We start from the raw sequence: 9,836 nt of genomic DNA, 5'->3' as shown, positions 1-9,836 counted from the left end.
CCTGCTGTAGAAGTTTGGTGGAGGTGGAAGTTGTGAGTCCTAGGCAAGTTGAGAGAGAACTGCAGGAAGTTTGGGCAAAATTCTGGGTCCTGTGAACTCCAGGGACTAATCCACTGAGAATCCACTGCCTGGAAGAACCACCCATGTCCTAGGATAAATACAGGATGGAAAAGAGAAAATAAAAAAAAATAAAATATAGTCAAATAGAAATGAACAAAGAGATTATTAAAAGAATGCAAGAAAAAGTGATAGACATAGAAGACAGACAAAGAAGGCCCAACTTACATACAAATCTCCAAAGAAAAACCTCAAAGCAATGGAAGAGAATAAATACTAAAAACAACATTCAGAGATTTTTATTTTTTCCCTGAAACAAAAAAGAAGGCTTGGACTTGCATCTTGAAGAGGCATACTATAAGCCTGGGAAAAATCAATATAGGACAACCAACATTAAAGGATGGTTTAATAAAACAAATGGACAAAAGAAAAAGTGCTTTATAAGGGAAACAAGTTAGACTGATATCTGGCTTTTTTTACAACACATTTTGTGCCAGAAAACAACCAAGCAATGTATTCAACATATTCAGGAAAAGAAAGAGAACCAAAGACTTTATATACAGCCACACTGACTTCCAAGTAAAAGCCACAGAACGACTATTAAAAACATGCAAGAACACAGGAAATATCATTTCCCATAAACATTTCCAAGAAAATTTGCTAGAGAACAAGTTACAGACAACCAATCGGACTGAAATGGTGTTAACATAAGGTCTGGGGGTGTGCATTAAATTTAAATAATGGCTGTCAGGGCTGTCATGCAATATGTAATGACTGCATTTTCTGATAATGTGTATATAGCCTACTGATGAAAAAATAGGAGAAAATGGAGAGTGTAGAGATGAAAGAATCATTTGACTGATTAACTTATAACTTAACTGGGAGCAAATGGCTGTTTCTGCAAATTAGATGCCAGAGGAAAGGGAAAAAAGGAGAAATAGAGGCTACTGACTCATTTCAATATCCCTCACCGTAGGGAGCCCACAGACAGTATTCACAAAGGAAGAACTAAGGGTATCGTATGAAGGTGTTGCTTTAATGCTAATCACCCAAATAAAAATGACAACCTGGGACCAGCAGTTGGCGTAATGGCTATGTTGCTGGATTCCCATGTAGCCAACTGCGGTTTGAGCCCCGGACCTGGTGGCTTAAACTCATGCCAGGCGTGTGTGCGTGCGTGCCCAAGATCCCAAGAGGAGAATGGAGGAGAAGGGATTGTAGCGTGGCCATCCCCCCGGCGGGTGATTTCTCACTTTCTGTCTCTCTGTGTCTCTGGCGAGCGCTCGCACCCTATAGCAAAAAAACACTCTCAAAAAAAAAAAAAAAAGAAAGAAAAAAAAAGAAAGAAAGAAAAAGAAAAAATGACAACCTGTTTCCTGCAAAGGTAGGGGCGCAAAAGGGAAAATCCCTGGAGGACACACCCCTTTCCCTCACCTGAACCTCCAGGCCAGCATACCCTCTTCCATTTATTCTTCAATCTTGAAAGCTCTGCCTTCTTTGATCCTCCTAGCACGGGGCTACTCTGCCCCCACCCCTTCCCTAGGTACTGTCTACCTCAGTTCAGGTGCATTGTATTGAGCTCACCTGAGGATGGCGATGGCGAGCTATATATAATGATAGGCACTTCCTGCCTACTCTGGCGCAGGGTTCTGCACACAGAAGGCAGAGTAAGTAAATCCTGCTCCTTCAGTAATTTGGGATTCATGGAAGGGTTTGGCCTTGCCCCAAATCTGGGTTATTCTAAGAGCTGAATGTTGCTCTCAGTCAGAATTCTTTCCATTCGAAGTGACAGCCAGCAGTCCAATTCAAATCGATTTAAGAAAAAGAGAAACAGTATAGGCCTCTGGAATTGAATGCTCTGAATTACGTCTGACTTCGGTCGTGGTTGGACCCAGGGACTCGAGTCAGATCATCGGTGTCTTTCTTTCTTTGCTCTAGACTGCATTGGCTTTAGTCTCAGGCAAGTTCTTCCTCCATGAGCGGCGATGGCCTGCAGCAGATATGAGCTTAACGTCACCAGCAGAAGAGAAGGTGTGCTATTTGCAGTCGTTCCAGTAAAAGTCTCAGGACTCTGTTTCATTGGCTTGGCTTGCATCAGATGCTCATCTCTGAACCAATCACGGTGGCTAATAGAAATGCTCCGATTGGCCAGGCCTGGGTCATGTGACCTCTGAAGTGCCTTCTGAGCAGGGAAGACATGGCTTCCCAAATGGAAACGTGGCTTCCCAAAAGGAAAGGTGGATGCTGAGTAGGCAAAAATGCCAGGTGTCCATTTTTGTGTTGATGTATTCAGTGAATGAACTGGAAGGAAAAATTACCTGCGAGTGGAAATTACTGGTGCAGGGAGAATTCCTTTGGGGTATGAGGATTAAAAAGCTGCCTTTGGTGTTTTCTTTTTCTTTCTTTCTTCTTTCTTTCTTTCTTTCTTTCTTTCTTTCTTTCTTTCTTTCTTTCTTTCTTTCTTTTCAGAGAGAGAGAGAGATTTTTGCTATCAGGCGCATGTACTCACCAGAGAGATGAAGAGACAAAGTGAAAAATCACCCCTGAGGGGGATGGACATACTGCAATCTCTTCTCCTCCATTCTCTTCTCAGGATCTTGGGCGCACACACACGTGCCTGGTGTGAGTTTTAAGCCATCAGGTCCAAGACTCACACCGTGATCAACTACGTGGGAGTCCACCAGTGTCACCATTATGCCATCTGCTGATCCCTATCTTTGTTGTTTTCTAACCGGAGTTGGCTTACCATTGAAAGGCAAAGAGGCTCTGCTGAATGATGGGGCCCAGTTTAAATAGGGGAGCCAGCTTTGCTGCATCTCGGGGCTTCACTCAAGTCTGCACACTCCGCCAGAGAACAGTGAAGAGCCATTCAATTTGCAGAGGTGTAAAAAACCAGTGCCTTGGGACTCGTTTGATCAAGCCCTGAGCGGAACATCTCAGCAGATTATCCTGGGATCTGATTTCCTGCTCCCTGCATCAGCAGCTGTGCTGTTTTTCACTTGTCCATGCAATTTATTGGCCTGAGTAGAAAGAAGATTTCACTGAGGTAGCAGAAGGGGAAACCGAGGCAAAGCAGGTGGGATTAAAAATAACATCTCTTTCTCTTCAGAATCTTCAACAATTTCCTCCCCACAGGACCCTTGCTATCAACATTTAAGCATCCTCAAGTGTCCACCTCTTTAGGGTTTTTTGTTTTTGTTTTTGTTTTTAAGAGGGTTTTGCTATAGGGCACGTGCACTCACCAGAAAGACAGAGAGAAACAGAGAGACAGAAAGTGAGAAATCACCCCCCAGGGGAGATAGCCACGCCACAATCTCTTATCCTTCATTCTCCTCTCAGGATCTTGGGCTTGCATGCACACGCACCCAGCGTGAATTTAAGCCACCGGGTCCGGGACTCGAACCACGGTCGACTACGTGGGAGTCCAGCAACATAGCCATTACGCTAACTGCTGGTCCCTCTACTGGTTTTTAAAATCCTCTCTAAATGTTCTTTACCCTTTCACTGCCACTCCATTGTCTTCTTTCCCATCACAGAAATATTTCTAGAGTTTTTATTTTAAGTTTCCATTCCCCCCTTCCATTTCCTTCTATGTCTCGATGCACTAATCCGATGGTTTCCCCTAACCAGTGCCCTTCATTTTATGAGTTTAGTTCCAAAACTAAACCCAATGTGAGAGCAGGAAAAGAAATGCATTTATTTATTAGTTTCTCCACCTTTACTATGTGCCTGTTGAATAATTTAACGAATCTGAGCAGGTCTGGTGTAGAGAGACTTTTGTACCATGTGATCAAATCCCCAAGAGAGAGAATTCCGGTGCATTGACTGGGAAGGGCAGAACGCGGGGGTCTTGTGGGCACCAGGGCATTCTTCAAATCTCTGAAGTGCTACAGGAAAGAGAGGTGTGGTCCGGTGACTCCAGTATTGGGCACCTGAAAAGGGTTTATCTCATTCTAAGAAGTAGTCTAATACTCAGCCCTGAAAAGACAGAGGTGGGCTAGCTGGTAGCATGGTTAAGACAGCTGGATCCCACATGTTTGACTGCACGGTTCAAGTCCCAGACCCGGCTGCTTGAAAAACATGCCAGGTACATGTGCTTGCATGCCCAAAATCCCAAGAGAAAAATGGAGGAGAAGGGGTTGTGGTGTGGCCACCCTCCTGGGGGGATGATTTCTCTCTTTCTCTCTATCTTTCTTTCTCTCTCTCTCTGAGGAGTACACATACCCTAGAGCAAATTTTAAAAGAAAGCAAAGAAGAGAAAGGGGCCGCGTCAGTAGAGAGTGAGCTCCCTGACACCAGGCGAGATCAAGCAGACTGTTCTGTCAGGAGTGCTCAGAAGAGAGTCCCATGTTGGGTGAGATGTCACACCACAGGGCTCCTGAGGCTGATTCCAAATCTGAAACTCTGGGACTGGTTAGGCTCATATCTCTAGTGGTAGGTCTCCATGGGCTTGATCTCCTACTTCCCAGCTGCATGCCAGCTTCCCAGCTGAGTTCCTTACCCTCTTGGTTCCTCAGCCCCCTCCCATGTAAAAGTGGATATCAGAATCACCTACCTCACAGGGTTGCCTTGAATACGTGAGTATGGTAACACATACAGACTCAGCAAAGGGGCCTAGCATAGTCTCTTTTTTTAAGAGATATTTATATTATAGGACGCATTGCTCGCTAGAGAGATAAAGACAGAAAGTGGGAAATCAGTCCTCCGGGGGAGTAGCCATGCCACAATCCCTTCTCCTCCATTCTCCTCTTGGGATTTTGGGCATGCACGCACACACACCTGGCATGAGTTTTAAGCTACTGGGCCTGGAACTCCAACCCCGGGACACAAGCCCTGGTCGGCTATGTAGGAGTCCAGCAACGTAATCATTAGGCTATCTGCTGACCCCGGGGCTGGCCTATTGTGAGTGCTCAGTAAATGTTTGTGGTCTCCTTTGGAGTGTAGTGCAAAGCCAGTTCTCTAGGTGGCGCTTGATGCCCAGGCGTGAGTCTCATCAGCCCTATTTGGGTGGCAGCTGTGGTTTTGCTCTGGTGACTGCCGGGGTTGGGTTTCAAGACAGCCTGCGTTAGAAAAGCCACTGTGGTTCCACGGTGCCGGTCACGCTGTCCACAGCAGCTGTCGTCTGAGGAACTTGGTGACTAAGAGGCAGTTGCCATATGCACCCACAGGAAGCCTAATGTGTGTGTGTGGGGGGGGGAGTCTGTTTTAAAAGGTGCAGAAGAGTTGCTGGCCCTCCCCACGCCCACTCTCCTCCCTCCTCTTCTGCTCAGGTCAGCTCGGCAAATGCATGCCCTCGGCAGAATCTTAGGACGGTTTTCTTGCAGAAATCTTTTGTTTCTTTGCTTTTGCTATAGGGTGCATTCGCTCACAAGAAATCACCCTCCTTCGATGGGGGGTGGGGTGGGGAGGGGAGGGAGGATAGCCACACTGCAATTCCTTCTCTTCCATTTTCCTCTCAGGATTTTGGGCATGCACACACATGTACCTGGTGTGATTTTCAGGCAGCCAGCTCTAGGACTTGAACAGTGGTCGGCCACGTGACAATCCAGTGCCTTCACCACCACGCCCCCTGCTGGCCCTTTCGCGGTAATCTTAATCCAAGGAAAAGAAAGAGTTAGGACTTCAACGCCACTCACCTCGTGAGCAGGCACTGGGGCCCCAGGGCGAACGCTTCTTGCCTGAATCCTGATGGAGTAGTCCCTTTCCCATTTTACAGATGAGGAGACCAAGCTTTTAGAGAGGTGGAGTGGCCTTCCCAAGATCCCACAGCTGGAGCTAGGGCCCTAACCATCGACGTTCTCATGACTCAGTGAGCTTTTGCCTTTGACCTGCTGATTCTACCACAGTTAATCTCTTAAATTGGGTATCTCTTCTCCATTTCCATAGACACTTGATTTAAGCCTTAATTACCTTTCTTTTTTATGGAGGGGGATTTTTGCTATAGGGCGTGTGTGCTTGCTGCAGAGACAAAGAGACAGGGGCGATGGTCACACCACAATCCTTTCTCCTCTATTCTCCTCTTGGGATTTGGGGTACATACACACATACCTGGCACGAATTTTAAGCCTCCAGGTCTGGGACTCGAACTGTGGTCAGTCATGTGGGAGTCTAGCGACATAACCATTATACCATCTGCTGGTCCTTAATTATATTTCATTTGAACTACTCCAGTTGTCACATTCCTGTTGACTACACCAATATTTCAATGTTCCAGCCCACTTTTTCATTTCTGGTAAACTTTGTTGCTTATAAGACAAAGGTGGCCATGCCATTTTACTGCTAATAAATTCCTGTCTCTTTCTTACTAATTTATGATATAAAGTCTAAAGCCTTTAACTTAGCACATAGGTTCTGAAACAGACCCTACCATACTTGTGAGTCTGCCCTCCACATACTCTTAAATCATACTACTCTCCTGAAGATACCCAAAACCTGTCTTCTTCCTTCTATTTGCCTTCTACTACTCATCCATTAAATTGTCACCTTCTCTCCTAAAACTTTCTGGACTCTGAAACAAAATCAGTTGTATATTGAGCCAGCAGGTGGCATGGTGGTTAAGGTGCTGAATCCCACATGGCCAATTCTGCAGTTCCAGTTCTAGACTCTGTGGCTTGAAAGACATGCCTGGCATTCGTGCCTCAAATCCAGAGAGAAGAATGGAGGAGAAGGGACTGCTGCATGGCCATCCCAGCTGGGGAGTGATTTTTCACACTCCACCCCCACCTCCAATCTCTCTCTGGCGAGCACATGTGCACTACAACTTTACTCATATTTCATTTAGAGAATTAACTTTCTGATTATTATTTTATATGTCCCTAATCTCACAACAAATGAGCTCCATGGAGACAGATAATTGCATTTATATTTGTATCTTTAGAACTTGAAACATATGGACATTGAATGTTCTCATTAAACATTTGCTGAATGAATGAATGAATGAATGAATGAATCCAATAGGTCTGGAGAAAAGACCAGTATAAAATGTTATTAGAAAACCTGCTGAATATGGAAAGACAATTCTAACCAGTCATAAGACATACACCAAGGATGTCTCAAGACCATCTCATACAGATCAGTATTTTCCTCTCAATCTACACAATAACATATTTTGCATCAGAATGATAAATTACCAGGAAAGTATTTTTACTTATATTATTTCAGCCAGTGTATATATTTATAAATGCCTATCTATTTTATAAGGTAGATATTTCCATTAATTTCATGTAAACCAGTCCACAGATTGTGCCATTTCATGGTTTTCTGTGTGCTAAGTAGCTCTCACCTATTTATATCAATCCATATGTCTGAAATCAGGTCACAACCTAAGGAAAATTCTCTCTGGAAAGAAATAACGATGCATGGTGCTAGAATCCCAAATGGAATTCATACTGGTTTACAGAGTGTTGACCTGAATATGTCTGCTGTAAGAAGGACTTGTGAAAATTTTGCAAGCAAAAAAAGCCTGATGGGAACCTAAATATCATTGAATATGTCCAAATAGATCATGTAAAATTGCTGTCAGGAGGCCCAATGGTAGCATGGTGATTAAGACACTGGATTCCCACATAGCTGACCAGTTTGTGTCCCAGACATGGTAGCTTGATGCTTATGCTGGGCATGTATACATGCATGCCCAAAATCCTGAGAGGAGAGTGGAGGAGAAGGGACTGTGGCGTGACCATCCCCCTTGTGGGAGATTTCTCACTTTCCCTCTCTCTCTCTCTGTCTCTCTCTAGTTTAAGTGCACATGCTCTATGGGGAAAAAAAAAAAACTTTAAAAAATTTTACTTTCAGACTTTTAAATTTAATATTAGTAAATTCTGTTCAGAATAACAGAATATTAGGCTCCATGTAATTTTCGAAACCAATAATACTGTTCATTTAAGTAGTAAGGCCCTTGCCAACCGTCTTTTTAACTATAGAAATATTCTACATTCTAATATGAAAAGCAGATGTTGATATCTGTAAGTCAAAAAGAATAAGTAGTTGTGAGAGATACATTTGACTATTGCAACAAGTTTATTTCTGTTTCACTTTTATGTATGAAAATAAGTATATTGTACTACCTGGATTTTTTTCTAATTGATAGTCTGATAACTTATTAGAATTATGCATATTTAAAAACTGCATTTTTTATAAGGATGATTTTTTTTTTTCTTTTAGAGGTTTTTGCCTGAAGGCTCATGTGCTCAGCAGAGAAAGAGAGAGACAGACACATTGAGAGTAAAAGTGAGAAATCACCCTCCAGGGAGGATAGCCACACTGCAATTCCTTCTCTTCCATTTTCCTCTCAGGATTTTGGGCATGCACACACATGTACCTGGTGTGATTTTCAGGCAGCCAGCTCTAGGACTTGAACAGTGGTCGGCCACGTGACAAGCCAGTGTATATATTTATAAATGCCTATCTATTTTATAAGGTAGATATTTCCATTAATTTCATGTAAACCAGTCCACAGATTGTGCCATTTCATGGTTTTCTGTGTGCTAAGTAGCTCTCACCTATTTATATCAATCCATATGTCTGAAATCAGGTCACAACCTAAGGAAAATTCTCTCTGGAAAGAAATAACGATGCATGGTGCTAGAATCCCAAATGGAATTCATACTGGTTTACAGAGTGTTGACCTGAATATGTCTGCTGTAAGAAGGACTTGTGAAAATTTTGCAAGCAAAAAAAGCCTGATGGGAACCTAAATATCATTGAATATGTCCAAATAGATCATGTAAAATTGCTGTCAGGAGGCCCAATGGTAGCATGGTGATTAAGACACTGGATTCCCACATAGCTGACCAGTTTGTGTCCCAGACATGGTAGCTTGATGCTTATGCTGGGCATGTATACATGCATGCCCAAAATCCTGAGAGGAGAGTGGAGGAGAAGGGACTGTGGCGTGACCATCCCCCTTGTGGGAGATTTCTCACTTTCCCTCTCTCTCTCTCTGTCTCTCTCTAGTTTAAGTGCACATGCTCTATGGGGAAAAAAAAAAAACTTTAAAAAATTTTACTTTCAGACTTTTAAATTTAATATTAGTAAATTCTGTTCAGAATAACAGAATATTAGGCTCCATGTAATTTTCGAAACCAATAATACTGTTCATTTAAGTAGTAAGGCCCTTGCCAACCGTCTTTTTAACTATAGAAATATTCTACATTCTAATATGAAAAGCAGATGTTGATATCTGTAAGTCAAAAAGAATAAGTAGTTGTGAGAGATACATTTGACTATTGCAACAAGTTTATTTCTGTTTCACTTTTATGTATGAAAATAAGTATATTGTACTACCTGGATTTTTTTCTAATTGATAGTCTGATAACTTATTAGAATTATGCATATTTAAAAACTGCATTTTTTATAAGGATGATTTTTTTTTTTCTTTTAGAGGTTTTTGCCTGAAGGCTCATGTGCTCAGCAGAGAAAGAGAGAGACAGACACATTGAGAGTAAAAGTGAGAAATCACCCTCCAGGGAGGATAGCCACACTGCAATTCCTTCTCTTCCATTTTCCTCTCAGGATTTTGGGCATGCACACACATGTACCTGGTGTGATTTTCAGGCAGCCAGCTCTAGGACTTGAACAGTGGTCGGCCACGTGACAATCCAGTGCCTTCACCACCACGCCCCCTGCTGGCCCTTTCGCGGTAATCTTAATCCAAGGAAAAGAAAGAGTTAGGACTTCAATGCCACTCACCTCGTGAGCAGGCACTGGGGCCCCAGGGCGAACGCTTCTTGCCTGAATCCTGATGGAGTAGTCCCTTTCCCATTTTACAGATGAGGAGA

At 43.1% G+C, this 9,836-nt stretch overlaps 1 protein-coding gene across 1 annotated transcript in view; it reads left to right on the top strand.

Moving 5' to 3' along the window:
• The window catches only part of SLC6A11 (solute carrier family 6 member 11), a gene marked incomplete at its 5' end in the record, with an annotated part of 170,682 nt that overhangs the window by 130,108 nt on the left and 30,738 nt on the right, over positions 1–9,836 (top strand).

The sequence above is a fragment of the Tupaia chinensis genome, unplaced genomic scaffold (assembly GCF_000334495.1).
Source record: "Tupaia chinensis unplaced genomic scaffold, TupChi_1.0 Scaffold000333_1, whole genome shotgun sequence".
NCBI lineage: Eukaryota > Metazoa > Chordata > Mammalia > Scandentia > Tupaiidae > Tupaia > Tupaia belangeri.
This window is presented reverse-complemented; position numbering and strand designations above follow the sequence as displayed.